Source organism: Mesocricetus auratus, unplaced genomic scaffold (assembly GCF_017639785.1).
Source record: "Mesocricetus auratus isolate SY011 unplaced genomic scaffold, BCM_Maur_2.0 Super-Scaffold_4256, whole genome shotgun sequence".
In the NCBI taxonomy this organism is placed as follows: Eukaryota; Metazoa; Chordata; class Mammalia; order Rodentia; family Cricetidae; genus Mesocricetus; species Mesocricetus auratus.
The window spans coordinates 108,136,042-108,159,713 of NW_024429182.1; the positions used below are offsets into that span (position 1 = coordinate 108,136,042).

The 23,672-nt window shown below is 38.1% G+C and overlaps 2 long non-coding RNA genes across 3 annotated transcripts in view; one reads left to right on the forward strand and one right to left on the reverse strand.

The window, feature by feature from the left end:
• LOC110341632 overlaps positions 1-23,672 on the forward strand; it is a 123,220-nt gene that overhangs the window by 1,500 nt on the left and 98,048 nt on the right. The window lies entirely within an intron of this gene.
• The window catches only part of LOC121133032, a 56,635-nt gene continuing 53,800 nt past the window's right edge, over positions 20,838-23,672 (reverse strand). Inside the window, exon 6 of the long non-coding RNA XR_005869776.1 lies at positions 20,838-21,583. This is a non-coding gene — a long non-coding RNA (uncharacterized LOC121133032). The remainder of the gene's footprint in view (positions 21,584-23,672) is intronic.

Consider the following 23,672-nt stretch of genomic DNA (forward strand, 5'->3'; position numbering starts at 1 on the left):
AGAAGGAAGTGAGACTGGTCGGGAAATGGAGAAGTCCCATTCAGAGAGTCAGACATCAGTACCTGCGATCTCCCCTGGTTTAGTCTTTCTTCCCTTTGGCCTCTTTTCTCCTCTTGTGTGAGCCAGATTTCCATGGAAAGATATTGACACTGCCCGATAGGCATTTTAGAACAGTATTACATCCTGGGACTCCGATCTATGAAATCCAGACGATCTATTAACAAAGCCTTTTTAAAATGTTATTAATGCTCTACATTTAACTCAGGGTTAGGGATAAAAATTTTTTTAATTCTCTGTCAATATTAAGTTAGCTAGTTTCAAATGAAATGCTAGCGTACTCAAAATCTGTGTACACCATCTGCCAACCAAATCTAGAATACTGTGCTTAAATCTGTTGACTCTCAAAAGATGAAAATCTAATAGATGTTTGAAATTGTATGTGTGGTAGTGTGGTATCAGGAATTCCGTGGTCTCTTTCCATTCCCTATTACACACACACACACACACACACACACACACACACACACCATCATTATGGCTGGTTGAAATTCTGAGTTCTGAAAAACTAATGTTTTTGCCAAGAACTCACAGTTCTTAAGCCTGCAGGTTTCATTCTCAGCAAACCAGCTTGAAATTTCACAAAACTGTAAAACTCCCTTTGTTGCATCTGCAGTCCATCTGTAGTTTGGTGTCCCGTGTTTATCAGGCAGTGAAATGACCGGGGTTTTTTGTTTGTTTGTTTGTTTGGGGGTTTTTTGTAATTTTGCATTTGCACATGGTATGTATGCATGTTCACATGCTGATGCACATGTATGTGTGAGTGCAATTTTAATCTGTTATAATCTCTTTTATTCTCAAACTAGTCTAGTAAATTTTTAGCTAATTTCCCTATCATTGTTTAACCCTCCAGTTGACAGTTTCTGTACGTGTAATGGAATTATTTGTCTTTGCACTAAAATTGTCTAGAAATTCTATGTAGATTGTGTCTCTAAAATGTGTCCAATCATCCCCTACCCCCATACCACCAATAAATGTGTTGGGACAATCCTCAACAGTGTTAAGAGTAGCCTAATGGGAGGTATTTAAATCATAAATGGATTGATGTTAGTTATAAAAGGCTTGAAGTTCTAGTTCTTCCCTCTCTCCCACTTTCTCTTTGCCTTGTGCCCTAGAATAATCAAACTCTTGATTTTGGACCTCCCAGCTTCCAGAACTAATCAATGTATGTTTATTGGAAATCACCCAGTCTTGCTAGTGCCCTTAATCCCAGCACAGGGAAGGCAGAGGCAGGTAGATCTCTGTGAGTTTGGGACCAGCCTCATCTACAGAGCCAGTTCCAGGATAGCCAGGGCTATACAGAGAAACTGTATCTCAAAAAACACAGCAAACAAACAAACAAAATTACCCAGTCTGTAGTATTCTGCTATAGCAATAAAAAGTAAAACAAATTCCACTGTCGCTATCCTAGAAGAATCAGGTCTCTGAGCCATGGAAACAAGACTCTTTATGATCTACCCCAGACCTAACTGCTTATTGAGCCTCATCTATTTCCATTCCCCTACATGTATGCTGCCTACTATACTTAGGAATACAATTTGCTTTACAGCCTAATGGGCAAGACTCTCCTTTTGCTATTGGTAGTATTCTGTACTTGGTTCCTTAATTACTGCACTGCACTAACATGGGAAGAGAGAGACTTTATGGTTTGAATCTGGACTGTCCCCTACAGGATCATGTGTTTCATTTAAATACCTGACCCTGGGTCTGGAGAAGGGACTCAGTGTTAAGGCCACTTTCTATTCTTGAAGAGAAACAGAGTTCAGTTCCCAGCAGCCATGTTGGTTGAATCATAGCCATCTCAAACTCCAGTTCCAGGGGATCCAGTGCCCTGTTCTCACCTCTGTAGACACATGCATCTACACACCGAGAGGTCACAGATGCCTACAAATAATTTTTTAAATAATAAAAATTTAAAAATAAGCACCTGGTCCTCAGCTTATAGCACTGTTTTGGGGGGTTGTAGGGCCTCCTTGGTAGAGATAGGCGCTAGAAGCCAGGCCTTTGATGGTACAGCCTGACCTACCACTTCTGGTCCTGTATTTGCTCTCTGGTTGATCATTCATGTTAGGAGCTCTGCCACAGGCTACCACGACCACAATGCTACCCCCACACACTTTCCCACCACCTACAGCAGGCAGAAGTTCCCTGAGACTAGGAACAACAGTCCTTTCTTGAGTTGCTTTGTTCAGGTGTTTCATCATAGTGATGAGAAAAGTGACAAATGCAAATCCTCAAGCCACTGTTAACATCTGGTGTGATCAAACTTACAGCATAATGATGGTTGGATAGATGAATGAAAACACAACATATTTAAATAGACCATCACTGCAAATCTTTCCTTTGATACCCACTTTTTCACAAATATATCATATCCATCCTATAATTATTTGTCTGTGGCATCATCCTTACTCAGTATTTTGTTAATTTGCTCTTTCAAAAAGTATGTACTGAACATTTACTGTGTGTCAGGCACTAATTTAGATGTTGTATTCTGTTCTAACAGGGAACCCATCAGTTCTAAGTGAACTGATCAATTCTCTATTTCAGTCACCAACTTGGAGGCATGTTTGCTTTACAAATGAACAGTCTCCAAACAGAAGGAAACAATGTGAATAGCATATGCTACTTCCTAAGCTCACTTAACTAAAAAAATATGTTGGAGAAAGTCCTAGGGTCCAGGAGGAAAGATCAACAATTTTTTAAAGGCCTCCTATGTACTACAAATACAGCAAAACTGTTTCATATAATTTTCCTTACAATAATTGCAAAAAGTATTTTACTTATCCAATACAGGAATACAAACAATCCCAGTAAATAAACTTCCCTAAATCCCGCAGATTCTAAGTGACAGGAACAAGATTTAAGAACTAATTTTCTATTACAGTATTCAGCCCATTTAGCTAATAATTGAAATAACTGACAGTATAGATTAAATTCATTCAACACATAGATATTGTCTATACACAGTGTGCTAGGTCTTGCTGGATGTTATAATGTACAGACAAGTATGGTCTTAGACTTTGATGGAATAGGGGATATATTTGTAGGCTTTGTGGTTTGTTAATTTGTTTTGAGATAGACTCTTATTCTGTAACCCAAGATGGTCTTGAATTTATATTTTAGTCCGGCCGCCCGCAAATCCATGTTCCGCAGCCTCAGCTTTCTGAGTGCTGAGGTTACAGGCATATGCCACCAGCCCTGGACTGTTCCTAACCCTTTAAAAACCTTGAAGTATGAAGAGAGGAGAAAATAAGTGGAAATTAAAATATATGCCTGACCCTAAGAGCCTGATAAGCCTAGGACTTAAAGTAAGAAAGTGAGCTTGGCATGGTGGCACACACCTTTAATTCCAGAACTTGGGAATTAAAAAATTGGAGGCCAATGATAGCTACATAGTGAGACCCTGTCTCAAAAAAAAAATGAAAAGAACATGGAAAAGAACAGAATTTCTATAGTTATTACTTCATTTTAGCCTGTCTTGAGGTCCAAAGAGCGCCTACCCCTTCTGCGTTCTCAATGTCCTCAGATAGTATTGTTGTTTTCTAAATTAAACCCCTTTGACATTGTGTTAACTAAGTTGATAGGAACATCCAGCAACTCATTTCTCTCTTATCTTTAGCAACTTACTTCTCTATTTAATAATGCAGCCAAATGAGTAAACGATCACCTTATGTAACCCACTTCTCTTTGTAACAGAGAACTCAAGCAAGTATTCTGTTTCAATTGAGAGAGACTAATTCAAGCTCTCAGCATACATACTTGTGACATACTAACATTTGAGTGTTGATTACTTTTTCTGTGCCAAGCATGTAATATGCATTACCTCCTTCATTCTGGAACAGCTTCGTGACTTCAAGGAGTGCAAACATCTGATAACCAAATGGTTTCTTTCTTCCATTAAGCATACAGTTAGACTGTTTCCTGGCCACCTTTCTGATTAGTTGAGGCCAAATGCCTGATGTCTGTCCAAGAGAACATGGACGGAAAATGATGATGGTTTGGGCAATGAGCCCTGAAAACCTCTAACATATGTTCAACATTCTTTCTTTTCCTATTCCCAGCTGAATAGAAACTTCAGCATGGAAGATACCTGGTGTTCACAAGTTAGTCTTTGGAGAAGTGCTGCCTAGGAGAGCTAATTGATTTGGAACACTTAGAAAAATCTATTTGTTTCGTTAAAGAGTGACTCATTTAAGAGAAAAATCTATTTTCTTTCTTTCTTTTTTTTTTTTTTTTTTTTTTTTTTTGGTTTTTCAAGACAAGGTCTCTCTGTATTGTTTTGGAGGCTGTCCTGGAACTCTCTCTGTAGACCAGGCTGGCCTCGAACTCACAGAGATCCTCCTGCCGGGATTAAAGGCGTGCGCCACCAACGCCCAGCTGAGAAAAATCTATTTTCAACAAAAAGATTTTAAAAAGAAATACTGAAATCTCTCAAACTGTTATCTAAAGTAAATCTTATAATGTGGCTCTATAATATAAATAAGGATCAGGTGTCATAATTGCTCTTTCTGCACTTTATATGAAATTTAGAATTTTTTTTTCTTGTCTTTTGTTTTTTGAAACAGAATTTCTCTGTGTAACAGCACTGGCTGTCTTGAAACTTGTTTTTGTAGGCCAGGCTGGCCTTGAACTCACAGAGATCTTTGTGCCTCTGCCTCCTGGGTGCTGGGATTAAAGGAGTATGCCACCATACTCTGTAACATGAATAATAAAAACCCAGACACAGATATTGGGGTCCAAGCTTCAAGCTGAAGATCAGAAAAGCAAAGCAGCCGGCCACTAGCTCTCACTTCTCCCTTAGGCTGAAAGGGCTGGCCTCTCCTCAGTGTGGCTGGAGAATGAATCTTTAAGACTGACTTTGCTTCTTCCTTTTATAGCTATCAAATACTGGGATAAAAAGGTGTGATCCCAAATGCTGAGATAACCTTTGTGTGAGCTGTTTCTCTTTAGGGCTGGATCAATTTCATGTAGCTCCGGAGTACTGGGATTAAAGGTGTGTGCCACCACTGCCTGGCTGTATGGCTTACTAGTATAGCTGCTGGGATTAAAGGTGTGTATTACTACTGCCTGGGTCTGTGGCTTGTAGCTAGTTTTGTTTTGTGTACCCTCAGACAAGCTTTACTAAATCATAAATAGTATATCACCACAACACCCTGCTGGGATTTTTCCTTTTTCAAGTCCTATGAATAATACCATTGGATTTTCATGGAGATTTCATTGAATCAGTAGAGCACTTTCAATGATGTGGCTATTTTGACAGTATTAATTCTGCCATTTCATATAGATTTTTCTATATTCCAGTGTCTTCAATTTTGTTTTTCATTGTTGTTGAGGTTTTTTTTGTAGAGGTCTTCCTTAGTTAGGTTTTTTCCCAGCTGTGATACTTAATCTTGATTGGCAACTTACTTGATGGGATTTAGAATCACCACTGTCTCAGGTAAGATTCCTATTGCTGTGAAGAGACACCATGACCATGGCAACTCTTATAAAGAACATTTAATTGAGGTGGCAGCTTATAGTTTCAGTTATAGTCCATTATCATCATCATGGGGAACATGGTGCTGACTATATCTTGATCAGAAGGCAAAGTAAGTTGACCAAGACACCAGTCATAAGAAACCTCAAAGCCCACCCCATGATGACACACTTCCTCCAAGTAGGCCATATCCACTTCAACAAAGCCACTCCTTCTAATAGTGTCACTCCCTATGGGGGCTGATTACATTCAAACTACCACAACCACAAAAACAATTCTCTGGGCATGTCTGTGAGGATTTTCTAGGACAGGTTAATTGAAGTGGGGGAAGACTACCCTAAATGTGAGCCTTGTTCCATGGTCTGGGGTTCTCCCTGAATAAAAAAGAGAACTGGGGGGCTGGGCAGCAGCATTCCTCACTCTCCTTAACTGTGGATACAATGTGACCTGCAGCCTCAAGTTCCTTTGCCATTACATTCCTGCAATGATAAGCTGTATCCTTGAACTGTAAGCCCTAATAAACCCTTCCTCCCTTAAGTTGCTTTTGTTAGCTGTTTTATCACAACAATAAAACAAATAACTAATACATGTAACTATACTCAAGAACTTTCTGAAAAGTACTTCAGTAGCCCAAGGAAAAAGTAGCAAGATTGACAATGGGATTGCATCAAGTGAAAAATCTGCATAGCGCATACATTGATAATAGAATAAAGAAATTGCTAGGAGAAAGGGGGAATCCTTGTCAACTATACATCAAATGTGGAATTAATATCTAGACTGCATAAGGAATTCAAAATTAAACACTATTAATAAATCATACAATCAAATAGACAAATGAATTTAACACCGTTATCAAAAGAAGTACAAATTGCCAATAAATGTGTTAACATCCTTAACCACCATCAAAGTACAAATCAAAATGTACAGTGAGGTTCCATCTTCTCCCAGACAAATGGCCATTACTTACAAAACAAATGCAAAAAGGATGGAGGAGTCACCAGGGAATATGATCTAAGTATGTCTGTGGGGGGAATAAGTGAAACCCATTACTTTATCCAACAAATATACACTATTTTTAAAAAGGCAAACAGAGAAATAGGACTTTAATCAGAAGCTTTCCTAAGGAGATGAGCTTTGGCTTGAGTTTGGCTCAAGTTTATAATCCCACCAAGAAGGCAAAAGCAGGAAAATTGCCATGAGTTTAAGGACATCTTAGTCTAAAGAATGAGTTCATGTCTCTAAAAATAAAAGAGCAAAAGTGGGAGAAAAGACAAAGGGGATTGGGGGGAAGGGAAGGAGAGATAATTTTATATAAAGGGAACAATAAATAAAAATGACTCTCAGCCAAGAACAAGTTGAACTTGTTTACATAATAGAAGGCCAATGTGGCCAGAGAGAGTAAAAAAAGGAATAGAAGCTTAGGAGTTGACCTCAGGAATATTGCCAGGATATGAAGGGTTTTATAAGGCATGTTGAGAACTCCAGATAATATAAATAGGAAGCTGTCCAATGAGAATAACTGATCACTATAAGAAAAAGGTTCTTCCCATCTAAGATTGTTGGAACAAGACCCCACTGAGGATCATATTCTCTGCATCCTTCTCTTGTCTTGCATCTTAATCATCTTGGCTATTTTATCCCCTTCATCTGAAATAATACCCTTATTTGCTAATGGACCCTGTTGTCCTTTACTTAGGATGTTCATGAGACCATAACCTTGACACTGACCAGACATGGGACTAATTCTTCAGACTCTGGTACAGTTAAAAGATGACTACCCAGATTTTAAAAAGAAAAAGAAAAAAAAAAGATACTTGATTCTCTAGGAAAGGTCTAAATAGATTATAGGTTTTATTGGCTGCTTTTTAAAATCTAGGGATATAGCTTTGAAATACTTTTAAAGGTCCTACTTTGTCTTATTGTCTAGACAGATAATGCAGTAGATTACCAGATAACATGCTTCTCAGCCATAAAGGCTGCTCCACAGCAAGTATTACATTGGATGATTTACAAATGAACATCCAACCAAAAGAGCAAGAAAGCCTGATTCTTGTAGAAGGCAAAATGACTGCCATGAAATGAATTTACAAACCTCATCATATCAACTAACAATGCAAGTCTGGATTGATAATGTATCAGAAAACTATTTTTTTCTTTCTTTTTTGTGTTTTTTGTTTGTTTGGTTAGCTGTTTTTTTGTTTGTTTGTTTGTTTTTGAGACAGGGTTTCTCTGTGGCTTTGGAGGCTGTCTTGGAACTAACTCTTGTAGACCAGGCTGGTCTCGAACTCACAGAGATCCTCCTGCCTCTGCCTTCCAAGTGCTGGGATTAAAGGTGTGCGCCACCACCTCCTGACTGGAAAACTATTTCTAGACAGCTGAGAAAGTTGACCAAAAGAAGAGGGAGTAAGGAATGAAGCATATACTAATTTGCAGAGTGGATCAGTTGTAGCATCTGTGACATGCAACTTCAGTTATTAAAACTTAATTTTATATTTTTAATTATTTTATTTCAGTTTGTTAAGACAGGATCTCACCCTGTAGCCCAGGCTGACCTGAAACTCATAATACTCCTATCTCAAGTGCTGGGATTATAGGTGTGAGCCACCATGACCATCTTTAACGATTTTAAAATTCTTTGGTTATTTCATACATGAATAAAACTATTAAGATTATATCTATCTTCCAACTCCTCTTTGGCTCCCCACTCATACCCCCTACCTCAAGTAAACTTTGTTGACATTTTAGGTGCACAGAAAATTTGAGTATAAAATACTGGTTTCCTATATAGGAGATGTATCATTATTACCCCCCCCACACACACACACACAGAGTTTACATTAGGCTCCACTCTTTTTTTTTTTACGATATTTAAGTTTTTATTTTATGTCCTTTAAGTTACATTCAAAAACAAAAACAAAAACATGTCAGCTGTAAACATGAAGGGGAGAAAACATGGTACCCAACCAAATGCCACAATTCAGCATTACTTTACTAGTTTTTAAATAATGTTTTAAGAAATGTCATAATGACATGAGCTTGAAATAGCTCTAGGCATTCACTCTCTTTGATGCTTATGATGCAGCACTGGTGACAATGTAAACAGCAGAAAAAACAGGAACTGCCAAATAACCAAAGTAGGAGGCACAGGCCTGCTTTTCCCACAGGAGCACATCAAATGGTGATGCCAATAATCTAACACAGCACCAGGAGAGGGTGTCACATGAGGTAATCACATCATCTACAGATGCTCGACTGCTCAGTGTACTGCTTGTCTATCAGAACTTCTATGCACTTCTTAATCATGCTGATACTGGGATTGAACCTGGCTCTTGACTGGCTGATTACCTCTAGAATGAGGGCATTGTTAGGCTCCACTCTTGGTGTTACACATTTTATAGTTTTTTTTTTATAAGTGCATGACAATCTGAATCTCCCATTGCAGTACACAGGATAGTTTCCCTACTCTGAAAATCCTCTGTGCTCTGCCTGTCTAGCTGCTGCTGCTGTTAATACACTCCTTCACTGATACCAGAACGCAGATGCTCTCTAGAAATGCCTCAGGCCTTCAGTACCAGGCTGGGACTGCTGAGACAGCTAGCCTCATGGACTGGGCAGCTCTCAGATTCTCAGCCTCCCCAGTATGAAGACAGCCATGGTTGGACTACCCAGTCTATATTTTGTAAGCCAATCCAATAATCTCCTTTTAATGTATATTTATTCTGTTGATTCTATTTCTTCTGTTTCTGTATAGAAAACCTAACTTGCTTTGCCCTCTGACTTCTTTATTTTAGTTGATCCAAAATGTGTTGATGAAAATTTTCATTTGTTCAACTTTTATTTGTTTGGTGATTTCTTTCATTCATTCAGCACTTGACCTGTTACAATAAAGTAGTAACTTCTAAGGTATGTCCAAGCTGGAATGGAAATTGCAAGTCTTTGCATATTGATTTTAGTTGCTCGTAAGGCATCCAAATGGATCTAGCTCTCAAGATATCAAAGAATCCTCATGTGGCTTCCAATGAAGATACTGATGTGTCAGACAAGGCAAGTGTATGTATGAGTGGTGAAGTCACGAAATTATGAAGGTTAACTGAGAACAAACCAAAGGTAGAATAGTCTTGGGAAATCCCAACTTTAAAGAGACAACATAAAATTTTGAACAAGCACTGAAGCTGCAGCTACTCTGGTAAAAACTAAGTTTTATCTGATACCTTCTTATTGCTCATAAATTTATCAAAGTTCATTACCTTTTACTCTTTTACACCTACACCTCCTACACCCCAATTAACTGAAGCAATTATGTTACATAACCTGCTCATCGTAGAGCTTAAAAAAAACGATGTAGACTTTTAACAGTAAAGTATCTCAGACTGGTGTGTGCGTGCGTGTGCGCGTGCATATGTGCGTGTGTGCGTGTGTGTGTGTGTGTGTGTGTGTGTGTGTGTGTGTGTGTGTGTGAAGGCCAGAAGTTGATGTATGTCCTCCAATATCATTCTGCACCTTATTTTTTGAGATAGGAACTCTCATTGAACCTGGAGTTTTACCTTTTGGCTAGACTGGCTCTCCATCAAGCTCCTGGGATCAGCCTGTTTCCACCTGACCAGCACAAGGATTAAAGACACAGGCTGTCACACCCAGCTTTCACATGAGTGCTTGGGATCCAAACACAGGTCGTCATGCCTGGGCAGCAAGCACTTAACACACTGAGCCATCTCCCCAGCCTCTCAGTGACCTCCCAGCTGTCTTTTAAATGAGGTTCTACAGTTATTTGATAAATCAATTGTTTAAACATGTCATTTTAAAACAAGTATATTTTTATTTTAATTGATAATCAAGAAAAAGTTTTGAATACCAAATTACAAACTTACAAAAATAGAGTTAAAATGTGAGATTCTGAAAGTTGCCAGGAAACAGTAACATTTATATATGCTACAGTAAAGGAGCGGCAGGAAGGACACATCTGCCAAACTTATAATTAAGTCACTTTGTACTGATATGACTTTAGTTTATAAGGGAATGCTTGTAGGGGTTTTAATCAGATAAAAATAAGGCCATTGTTTTCTCTATACCAATTAACATAGTTGACATTTAGCCAAATCTTTCCTGGTCACTGCAGGGGATGTACAGTTTGTCCTGATTCTGTGGGAAAGGAAAAATGTAGAACTTGGCATGAGAAAAAAAATGTGAACCCAAAATATGTTGTCAAATATAGAAGTCAAATTAAGCCAATTGATTTACTGAAGGACAGCCTATGCTTTCGAGAGAACAAAACAGGAAGATGGTCTGAAATACTAAAACCTGTAATAATAAGAGAGTATGAGTTTAACTGTTATTACTGTATGTTAGTAAAAGAACTTGTTTGGTTGAAGACATTCTGCTAGAATTCATAAAACAGCCCTTAACACGAGCTCTAGAAAGAAGCTGATATTGACTCATGTGCAGTATATGAGAACATGTTTAAAATTGTAACACAAAAGTAGTACTTTGAATCATCCTGTCTTGTTCTTTAATTTATACTGACCATGGAGCTTATCAATTTGGCTAGATTAGCTGGCCAACAGGTCCCAGAACTCCAGCTATCTGCATCTCTCTAGTGCTGAGATTACTTTAGGAATACACCATTGAACTCAGGACTTCATACTTGCACAGCAAACACTTCAGCCACTGCACTGTCTCCCTAGCCCAGGCTGGTTTAAATCACTAGGATCAAAAAGTTTCCTTGTCTCAGTCTCCCAAGCATCTGGGAATACAAGCACACAGCAAAGTAAAACAATTATAGCAATGTGTTGTGGTAGATGGTCACACTTTGGGCATCTCTGTCTTCCATTTAGGCTAGTAAGAAACCAGTCTTATTGAAGTGGGGTGAACAGTTGCCAAGCTGAATCAGGTGTTACCTGATGACAATTGAAGTACCAACAGTGATCTTAGAAAACTAGGTAAACAATGCAGACTCAGAATGGCAAAGCAACAACAGAACAGAAATTTGTGTCTTTGGTGAGAACTGCCATCTGACCCTCTATTTATAGTAAAGAGAAATGAATTTGCATCTTAAGACATGATTACTAGGACTGAAATAATAGTTCTTACAGTAAAGGGCTTGCCTTCGCAAGCACAAGAACCTTAGAGTTTCAGTACCTAATTTTACCAATAAAAAAAAAAAAAAACAAAAAACAGGGCTGGCCTTGGTGGTACTTGTAATCCAACTCTTGTGAGGCAGAGACAGGCAGAGTCCTGAGTTCACTGGCCAGCTAAACTAACATATTAGTGAGCTCCAAACCAATGACAGACCCTGTCAAATAAACAAGGTAAAACTGAAACTGACCCACCAAGTTTTTCGTCCTTCAGCCTGCACACACTCATGCACTTGCATGCACATAACATACCCACATAAAGACAAGACTATTTGTGGTTTTCTGTCTTTCTTATTGTATACATATCCCTAGGAGGCAGAAGACTCTATTGGGATTTTCATGTATTGCTCTCAGGGGTAAACTAAAGAGAAGGATCTGAACTTATCTGCATAATCATCTTCCTTTTCCACTTAAGCCTATTTATCCTAGTTATATATGCCTTCTAGAAGCCAAAGACATGAAGACAGCTTCCTTGAGGGTGGCATTGTCAGTTTATCTTAGTTCATGAGTCTAGGAACAATTAAATGTTGTGTTCATAGTCTTCTAAAATGCTCTAATTAGGTAATTTTGGTTCTTTTTATTAAATTGGGTTAAACAATTTCTCTATATTTCACAAAATTCATTAATTGTGCATTTTTAAAAGGAGCCTAGGGTACTTTCTTAGAGTACCAAAGAGGTCAGCAAAACAAATGTAACTCAGATTATAAACTAGCCGGTTAATTTATTACATTGACTAAAACTAAATTATTTTAATGTAAGACAAAGACTGTATGTAAGCTTTCTTACACATTAAAAATTTAGGCTAAGTAAAATCTTCAAAGGCATACCAAAAGATTTTTAACCAGTATAAAGAACAAAACTGACAAACCCAAAAGGCAGGCTTTCTTTATGATCTAATATAATTGTTTTGTCTTCACAATTAGCAAATTGATATTACTAAAATAGCTCATGAAAGAGTATATACAAATGCTCTTTAGTGAAACAAGCACATTAATCAGTGAACAGGACTGATAGTATTACTTGGGAGAAATGTATACAATTGCCAAATCATATCCTTGGGTGCCAGAATTGTGTATGGCTCTTATAACCACTAACGAGTCATGTGTCTAAGATATGTTGACATGTGTATTTTGTCATTTGTACTTAATGTGAAGTGTATTGTAATACAAAAAGTACTGGGTTAAACCCAGAATACTTGAAATGTAGTCAAAATAGTAAATCTATGCCCTTTGTCATAGTTCATTTTCTATTGCTATTGCTATGAAAAAGCACTTAAAAATGAAGTGTTTAATTTGTCTTACAGTTTCAGAGAGTTAAAATACATGATGACCAAACAAAGGAACATCTGAGAGTTCATATCTTGATCCACACCATGAGGCAGAAAGAGAACACTGAGAATCACACAAATCTTTTGAAACCTCAAAGCCCACCACCAGTGACATATCTCCTCTGGTTAGGCCTCTAATCCTTCCCAAAGTATTCTACCAACTGGGGAATCAAGTATTCAAACACCTGAATGTATGGTGGCCATTCTCATTTAAACCAACACATTCCACTCCCTGGCCCCATAGGCTCACTGCCAAATCATAATGCGAAGTGAATTTAGTCCAACCTCAAAAGTTCCCATAGTCTTTCATAATCTCTAGAGTTTCAAAGTCCATTCTCAGAGTCTGAGACTCAAAGCAATTTGTTAATTGTAACCTCCTACAGAATCAAAAAGCAAATCACATACTTCCAACACACAATGGCACAGAATATACATAACCATTCCAAAAGGGAGGAATGTGGGCAGCAGCATGAAGAAATACTGGATCAAAGCAAGACCAAAAGGCAGCAGAGAAATGATGTAGCTCTATGTCTGTTAACAAAGAGCTTAAATGGCTTTTCCATTCCTGCTTTGCTGCCCACAACACACCTCTCTCTCAGGATAATTCCACTCCTTTTATGCAGCTCTTTTTGACAGGTATCTTACAGCTCTGGAATCTCTAACATTTTGGGGTCTCCAATGCAATGTAGGGTTCACTTTCACAGCTTCATACAATAGCTTCTCAGGGCCTCCATGCAGGGACTCCCCTGCCACATACCTGGCTTGAGTGGTTCTCCTTAATAACCATGGAAGAATATTTAACAGCATCTTACTCTTAAACATCCTTTATGGCTCTTAAAGCAAAACCACTTGAGCAACCAACTACAAACTTGGACTTTCTCTCTCTCTCTCTCTCTCTCTCTCTCTCTCTCTCTCTCTCTCTCTCTCTCTCTCTCTCTCTATCTATCTCTATCTCTCTCTATCTATCTCTCTCCCTGCCTCCCTCCCTCCCTCCTTTCCTTCCTTCTTCCCTCCCTCCATCTCTTAAGTTGGAAGCTTGTCTAGGAAAGGTCTCACCCTGATTGCACCCCTCCCTTCATTCCATTTTTTTTTTTTTTTTGGTTTTTCGAAACAGGGTTTCTGTGTAGCTTTGGAGCCTATCCTGACACTCGCTCTGCAGACCAGGCTGGCCTTGAACCCACAGAGATCCGCCTGCCTCTGCCTCCCAAGTAATGGGATTAAAGGTGTGTGCCACAAACGGCCAGCTCCTTTATTTCATTTATGATCAATCTCTCTTTAATCTTCTCATGTCTTTCAGCATAGCCTTGACTCCAACATTAAATTTCCTGCTGCTCCTTCTCCCTTTAAATTGTGTGTGTGTATATATATTTGCTACACTTGCTTTTTCATTATAGACCTGCATAAGAGTGATTACTTATAACCACATGACAAAGTCAATATTAGGCTGTCTTGAAATCTCAGTCAAAGACATTAGTCCATTACTTTTCAATTTAGTCCCAGGCAGATTCTTAAGACACCAAAATATCAAGAATGGTCTCTCACCCAGTTGCTAATATTGTTTCCCTCTGAAATGTCTTGAGCTGGCCCTCCACAGTCTACATAGCTCTCAGCACTACTGTCCCCTAAGATCCTACTAGGACAACCCATTAAGCTCTACTAGAGCATTCAACCATGTTTCTAGTCCAAAGTTTCAGATTCTTCTACATTTATATAAAATATACCTCATGGCCAGACCTGTCACAGTAATAGTTCACCCCTGGTACCAACTTCTGTAGGAGTGAACCCCACAAAGCTATCCGCCCATGAGGGCGGGGACAAGTAAATTAGCACAGGTAGAGATAAAAGGAATCGAAAGGAAAAAGGACCTCCTCTTTTGGAAACCAGCCACGCTTCTAACTCCTAGCTTGTGTGACTCTCTCTTTCTCTGGTAAATAAATATATTGTATCCCCTATAGCATCGGCTATCATCATTAAACTTCTATAATAATTATTTTTCTATTGCTATGATAAAACTTGATAACCAAGGAAATTTATAAAAGAAAGCATTTAATTTGGCTTATGGTTTCAGAGGGTTAAAGTCCATGAGGGTGGAGCAAAGGAACAGTTATAAAGGGTTCACATCATTACCCACAATCAAGAGGCAGAGAGAACATGCTGGGAATCACAGTCCTTTGAAATCTCAAAACCTTCTCTAACAAGAAGGACACACCTTCTGCTCCTTCCCAAACAGTTCTACCAGCTGGGGACCATTCAATATATATGAACCTATGGGAGGAAATTTTATTTAAACCATCATGGCTTTAAACTTAGCAATTGATCTTTCCCAGTGTTAGTAGCCCCTTCACTATAAGTTGAAATGAATAATAGATACCTGAACTGTTTCCATCACAACTCAATTATGAAGATAAATAGCAAGTACTCATCAGTGCTTTGTAGTAGAAAGTTAAGCATTCTGTTACTTCATGTCTTCTCACCTAGACCTTCAGATCTTCTAGTGACTTTACTCCTAAAAAATCCCATTTTGAAAAGTAGAAGCCAATTAAAGATATCATTAGAAACCTCCCAAGAGCAAATCAATTAATGTCTTCAGCATCTTTATTTTATAAAGTAGTTTGATTGGATAAATAGGTTAGAATCTTATTTATTTACTAAGATGCTTTAAATAAAGTTAGTAAGAGTAGCATGTAAGGACAAAGGTACATTAGTTATTCGTTGAAATTATTGAATTTGGAATGAAAAAAACTCAAAACTCCTTATACTCATTTCACACAGCCACTGAGGCCTCTTACAACAAACCTCAAATGCTTTCCGTTTTTAACCTTTTTAAAGTTGATGTCATTATTCTAGTCTTTTTATCATTCTTCAAAGTTATTTCAGTTATAGAAGAGTAAAGAAAAGCTATAAGTATGTATGCTGTCTAGTTTTATGTCAACATGATACAAGCTAGAGAAAAGAGATCCTCAGTTGAGAAAATTCTTCCATAAGATCAGGCTGAGCAAGCCAGTGAGCAGAATTCCATGACCTCTGCATCAGCTCCTGACTCCATGTTCTGCCCTGTTTGAGTTCTTGTCTTGACTTCTTCATGATGAAAAGTGATGTGGAAATGTAAACCAAATTAACACTTTCATCCCCAAGCTGCTTTTGGTCATGGTGTTCCATCACAGCAATAGTAGTCCTAAGACAGTATGTTAGAGATGGGCAGATATCTTGCCCACCCAAGAATTTAGAGTCCTAATAGTACATAAAAAATTTACCAAATGATCTGAATTATTGTTATCAAACAAACAAATTTGTTGATATGTATCAAAGTCTATCTAAACAGACTGATAACAGATTCCTTTAAGAAACTACAGGAGGGTTGGAAAAATTGTTCAGTGGTTAAGAGCACTTGTTTCTCCTCCAAAGAACCTGGATTCAATTCCCAGCACCCACATAGTGGCTCACAATTCCAGTTCCATACTCAAGTTCCAGAAGATCTAATACCCTTATCTGGCCTCCTTGGGCATCAGGCACACATATGGTATACAGACATAGATACAGGTAAAATAACTAAAATAAGCTTTAAAGAAAGAAACTACATTAAATACTTTGGTAAAAAATACTGAATGAGCAATTCTCCAATTTTTTTCTTCACTGAACATATAGCACTGCTGCAGGCTCTTTTAAAGTGCTTTCAGTAAGAATGACTCAGAAATGAAGACATTCCTTATACTAAAGCAAGAATGCTATGCCATTTCTCAATGACCCAGACAAGAAAGATTGCTTAGGGAAGTTGGCTTCAGGATACATAGATCATATAATCAGAGTGTGAGAGCTGGAAATGATGTCAAAAGATAAATACTCTGTTTTATAAGGAAAAATCTGAAGTCCAGAAAGATTTCAAGCTGCCTCTAACTAGGAACTGATTAAATAAGCACCAATTGAGTACAAACTGTGTGTCAGGTTTTAGGCATCAGAAGCAAAATAAAACATGATTTTTTTCAAGTAGTAGAAGACTAGACAATAACTGGAGTTAGACTATTGCAAAACCAGGCCTCCATGGCTGTGTTTCAAGTTCCAAAACCAGTAAATTGCCTTACAGTGTCTCTACTATTAAAAAAGTTTGAAAACTTAATAGTGAGAATTCTTTCTCAGTATATCCAGAAAATTGTTGCTGTTATTTAGGTCTTTGGGATGTACAGGAACTTATCCATATTTCTTGGAGACCTCTGAGTAATATAGAGGATTCTATTCTTACATGAAAGAACATCCTTGTGAAGACTTTTTAATCAATCCTTTGAAAGACTTCTTAGAACACTAAGAAACCTATATCTTCCTTTCGAGTGCTGGGAATTAAAGCCATGTGCCACCATGTCTAGCATATGATTTTTTAAAAATAAGGTTTAAGATAAATTGAAAAGTATTTTTAAAATTTCCACTACTTGCAGACATACTTTTCATTTATAAAACTAAGCTTTATTATAACAAACCTTGCAAATAAAATCACATACCAAACGTAACCAGACCCAAACTCTATATATCTCAATAAACTGCTATACAGGTATGATGGGGGGAGTCCTTCTGTGTATATGTTTGTCTGATTGGTTGATAAATAAAGCACTGTTGGCTAATAGGGAAGCAAGATAGGTGGGACTAGGAGTCGAGGATTCTTGGAAACAGGTAGAGCAACCATTCAGAGTGTAAGCTGTAGAGCTTCACATTTGATTGTACACTTTTACTATTGAAAACATTTTATGCACATATACACCACCAAAAATGAAAGATTTGTGATAGAGTTAGAGAAACAATTAGCTTTATATATTACTTCACAACTCATGCCCAGTCTTTCCTCATGCTCTTACAATTAGCCTTTCTTGTTCTCTTTTCTACATGCTGTGCTGTACCCACATGTACATTTGTTTACATATATTATTGATTAGATTCCACATATGAGGGAGTACTTGAATTTTATTCTCTCTGAGATCGTATGACCTTGCTTAATATCGTACATTCTACAATATATATATAAACCAAATTTTCATTATCAAGTCACGTGTTGATGGACAACTAGGTTGATTCCAGTTCTTTACTATAGTGAATAAAGCAACAGTAAACATGAGAATACAAATATCTCTATGGTTTGGGTATGGAATTCTCTGGTATATGCGAGGCAATGAAATAGCTAGGTCATATGGTGGTTCTACTTTTAATATTTTGAGAAATCTCCAGACTGACTTCCACAATGGCTGTATTAATTTGTACCCCTCATCAACATTGAACATAATAAGTTCCTCTATCTCCACATCCTCTCCAAAATATGTTGACCACTGGCATACTATTCAACTTAGGCAACAGCTTCCTACTATTGTAGAGCAACTGGTTTCACTTTTCAGCACCCACATATGGCTTACAAACATCTGTAACTACAGTTCCAGGAGATCTGGTACCCTCTTCTGGCCTCTTTGGGCACCAAACATACATGTGCTGCATATACATACATGCAGGCACACATAAAAATAACTATTAAAGAGAGGGGAGGGAGAGAGGGCGGAGGGAGGGAGAGAAAGAATTTTAGGAAATCGTAAACAAATGCATAAGAGTTGTACACATTATACAGACAATATAAGTAAAAGAAAGTCACAGTTTCTGTTTCAAACTCTTGTACACTTTCTGATTTTTTGGAATGAGAGAAAAATAAAGAACATATTGCAAATACAATTGGTCATTATTAATGTGCATTTAGACATTCACAAGGCTGGTAATTTCAGTCCTTCCCAGAACACACTGCACATCAAGTTTTTAAGTTATAAAGACTTTTGTAAGTGTTGCTTGCAGAGTGTCAGATGAAGAGAAATAATGACTAATAAGGTCCTATAGTGCAGTTGATTAGGTAATATATTACTTATTGTATATATTCAATTCAACTATCACTCAAGTATCCTGCATTTATAGGCTTTGATGGGGTGGTGTTTTGTTTGAAATGGAGTCTTGCTGTACAGCCCAGGCTGGCCACAAACTCACAGAGTTCCACCTGTTTCTGCCTCCAGAGTGCTGGAATTAAAGGCATGTGCCATCATACCCAGTTTAACATACTATAATGAACAAGTAGAAGGTACTAGCTACTAGGAAACAAGAACAATACAAAAGCTTCGCAAATAGAAATACATGTCGAGCTGAGCACAGTGGTGCACATCTTCAATGCAAGCACTTAGGAGGTAGAGGCAGGAGGAGCTCTCATTTCAATGTCAGCCTGGTCTACAGAGTGAGTTCCAGGACAGCCAGCGCTACACAGAGAACCCCTATCTTGAAGCCAGCTCCCTCCCCCCAAAAAAAGAAAAAGAAATACACAATGGTATAACCGAAATACTAAATAGTGTCTACTGTTTAAATAAACTAACTGCACTGAATAAAATCTGTGATGGACAATTGTTGTGTTACACTAGCATGAGACAAGCGTAAGTATATAATAAAAGATCATGGATGGTTTGGAAAAAAGTCATCAACCACAGGTCATAACTATGGCCCAGGAACCAAGTACTTCTGGGCTCTAATTCTTTAAAGGATTTCTTTTTATTTACTTATTTTTATTACATACAGTGTTCTGTCTGCATGTATGCCTACATGCCAGAAAAGAGCACCAGATCTCATGATAGATGGTTGTGAGCCACCATGGGGTTGCTGGGAATTGAACACAGGACCTCTGGAAGAGCAGTCAGTGCTCTTAACCTCCGAGCCATCTCTTCAGCCCCCACTTCTGGGCTCCAATCTTTTTTTATTTATTTGTTTATTGAGACAGGGTATCACTCTAGCCCAGGCTGGCAGGAACTCCCTGTGTAACCCAGGCTACCCTCAACCTTGTGATTCTTCTACCTCAGCCTTCTTATGGCTGGTATCATAGGTTTCAGGAGCCACCACACCTAACTTGCTTAGCTCTTCTAAACAGAAATGTATTTACTCCTCACCCACCATTGCCACACAGCTGACCACAGGGCTCAGAGGCAAGGTTTAAAACAAGTGAATTCAAGGTTAGCTGTGTGCAGGCCACTAACACAGTCAATGGTTCCTTGTAAGAAGAGCTCAGTAAATGTCTTATGGCCATTCATTTGAAAAGAGCAGTGGATGTTACACTGATCTGTCTAACCCTTCTTTTTTTTTTTTTTTTTTTTGGTTTTTTGAGACAGGGTTTCTCTGTATTGTTTTGGAGGCTGTCCTGGAACTCGCTCTGTAGACCAGGCTGGCCTCGAACTCACAGAGATCCTCCTGCCTCTGCCTCCCGAGTGCTGGGATTAAAGGCGTGCGCCACCAACGCCCGGTGCTGTCTAACCCTTCTTACACTCTCTTCTTTTCCTCATTCCTCCAAGTCCCTACCACACACTATGTACAAAGTAAGTTATCAGCATTCACACTGTAATCCTCAAATGAAACATAAAATACATGTCTGGAAAGCCAGATGGTGGTGGTGCACACCTTTAATCGCAGCACTCGGGAGGCAGAGTAGGCAGGTGGATCTATGTGAGTTTGAGGCCAGCCTGGTCTACAGAGTGAGTTCCAGTACAGCCAGGGCTATTGAAACAGAGAAACCCTGTCTCAAAAAAAAAAAACATGTCTAGATACCTGAAAAACACAAACATATCTAAGAACATAAAATACAACCTAAAACATCCATTAAGGTAAAAGTCCATCTGAGAAAAGAAGTAATTTGAATTCAAGCAAGAATGGATTTTTTTATTTTTATAATAAATTTTATTTAAATTAGAAACAATATTATTTTACATATCAATCCCAGTTCCTTCTCCCTCCTCTCATGCCCCTCACCAACCCCCCTATCCTGTGCCCCATCCACTCCCCAGGGAGGGTGAGGCCTTCCATGAAGGATCATCAAAATCTATCAAGTCATTTGGGGCAGGGCCTAGGTCCTCCCCTGTGTATCTAGGCTAAGAAGTCTGTTCGTGCACTAGCGATTTTTAAGTGTGATCTTACATTGTTTTCATAAGCAGAGGAAAGACCTGGGCTAATCTGGATCATTTTCCCAGGACAGTTCTGTTGATAATGAAATGAGCAAACCTCCACAGTTTATGCAACAAAGGTTCGGAGGCCTTTGCAAAAGTTGTCCTTGATCAAAGCTTATGGCAGATGCTGTGTGATATTCCTTTATCCCAGGGGAAGCAGCTTTCATGGAGTCTTGGGACCACTGTGATCAGTACATCTGGTTGGCATACATAAAATCCCTTCTCAGGACCCCATTTTCTTCCTTGTCATTCGAACAAAGAGTCATTGAGGTTTCTGGTGACTGCCACACTTGCTTCTCTCATCATTTCTTTACATTGAAGGCACCTCCTCAGTTTCATGACCGTTCCATGAAGTAGATACTCCCACCTCTAGTACAGGTTCCCCAGCTTTGTCAACACTATATTACCAACAGGAGTATATAGTAGGAGTGGGGGAGAACAGTCTGCTAAAACATATTTTATTCATAATGATAACAGTATTTAATGTACTTAATTAAGGAAAAACATATTTGTCTGCTCACATGTTAATTACTGGTTTTTCCATCTCATCAATTGTCTTGTGCTTCAGTTTTCCTGCATTAGACTGTAAGTTCAATCGGGGCTGGAGGGAGGCAGATGTTACAATTACTTAAAAACCTAAACTGAGTCTAAGCTAAGTGGATTTACATCCAACTTTTGTCATTACCTATTGTGTGAACCTACGAAGTCTCCTAACCCCTTAATGTCCTTATTTGTTAATTAGAGGCAATGAAACTTAACTTCAAGTTATATAAGGATAAATGATTTAAATTTTGTTAAGTAACTGGGATAGATAGTATTTGGCTCTTGGTTTGCCTTGCAGTAGGGTTTGGTATATTACAACAACAACAAAACAAAACAAAAATCAAAACAAAACAAAACAAAACAAAACTGCAGGACCAATTGACTTATTTCTTGCAATATCATCCTAAGATTTACTAAGTGAATCTGTGTAGGCTGTGATGGAGGGGAAGCCTCATCCACTCTGCGTTTCTGCCGCATTCTCCTTTTTTCTTTCTTTCTTTCTTTCTTTCTTTCTTTCTTTCTTTCTTTCTTTCTTTCTTTCTTTCTTTCTTTCTTTCTCTCTCTCTCTCTTTCCTTCCTCCCTCCCTCCCTCCCTCCCTTCTTCCCCCCTCTTTTCTTTGAGATGGGGTTTCTCTGTAACAGTCCTGGATGTCCTAGAACTGGCTTTGTAGAAAAGGCAGGCCTCAAACTCACAGAGATCTGCCAGTCTCTGCCCCCCGAGTGCTGGGATTAAAGGCATGTACCAACACTACCCAGCTTCTATCACACTTTCTAACACTGAGTGGAAAGCCAGGTATCAAAGGTATTCTTTATATTTTCTTGAACAATGCATCTGTTTATTTGACTGTTTCTGTTTTCATGTAAAAATGCTTATGAAACACTATACAGATGCAGCTCAACACCTTTAATTACTATGCAGGCCATAATGAAAGTGCAATTGTGACATATATGGGCTTTGCCATCACATAGTCCTATTTGATTACTATAATGTGACACAACCTCTCTGAACTTTAGTTTTCATGTACAAAAAATAAAAACTAAAAGAGGATATTTAAATAGGAATTTTGAGGATTAAATTATGTACTGTTCATAAAGTACCAAGAAAAGAACTAAGTATATGTCCAATAAATAGTAAGTGTTTTTCTTCCATGTAAATCCTAGTTTTAGTTGGAAATGTTATAATTTTAATATGTAATAGAATTTATGTATAACTTAAAATATTTAATTGACAAAAATTAAAATTCATTTGTGTAGCACAATATTTTCTTATAACATGCTGAAAGATTAGTAGTATTCTGGGGAATGGCAGAGTCCTGGCAGCAGAAAGGAGTTTCAAAAGTTTCTCCTTTCTCTTACACAGATGAATAACCTAGTATTTGGAGGGACAAGTGGGACGATAAAGGTTAGCATTTGGACCTCTTAATGTTCTGCCTCATAGTTTTCTCTGAAGCCAAGAATGGATTTTTGTACTGTTTTTATTCGTAGATTTGTTTCTATTAAAGCATAGCTAGCAGTATACCAAAATGTAATGAGCTAGTTAATGCACAAGTCAGATCTTGTATGTGTATACCATTATTACTATAATTATTAAGGCTAATAATTACTATAATAAACATGTATGTATCACTATACATTACTAAAGTGTTTTACAATATTTACCCATATTCTACTGATATTAAACCTGTTAAGCTCCAAAAGAGTTCTTATTCAGAATTAAGTATGACTCTTTTTAATAAAACCTATGGAAAAAAAGTATATATTTTAGTTAAAATAACTCAATTGGTGTCTTAGTTAGGTTTATGTTACTGTGATAAAGACCATGACCAGGGGGCTGGAGAGATGGCCCAGTGGTTAAGAACACTAGCTGGTCTTCCAAAGTTCCTGAATTCAATTCCCAGAACCCACATGGTGGCTCACAACCATCTGTGATGAGATCTAGTGTTTTCTCTGGCCTGCAGGGACACATGCAGACAGAATACATTATATGTAATAAATAAATCTTTTTTAAAAAACTGCAAAATGCTAGGAAGGGGTGAGAGAACATTCCACTGCCATGGTGACCCAAGGACAGTCAATAGCAGCACAACCAACAAAGTTTTGCTAATAAAGATGGCCAAAAGAGAAAAAAAAAGCAAGACCATGACCAA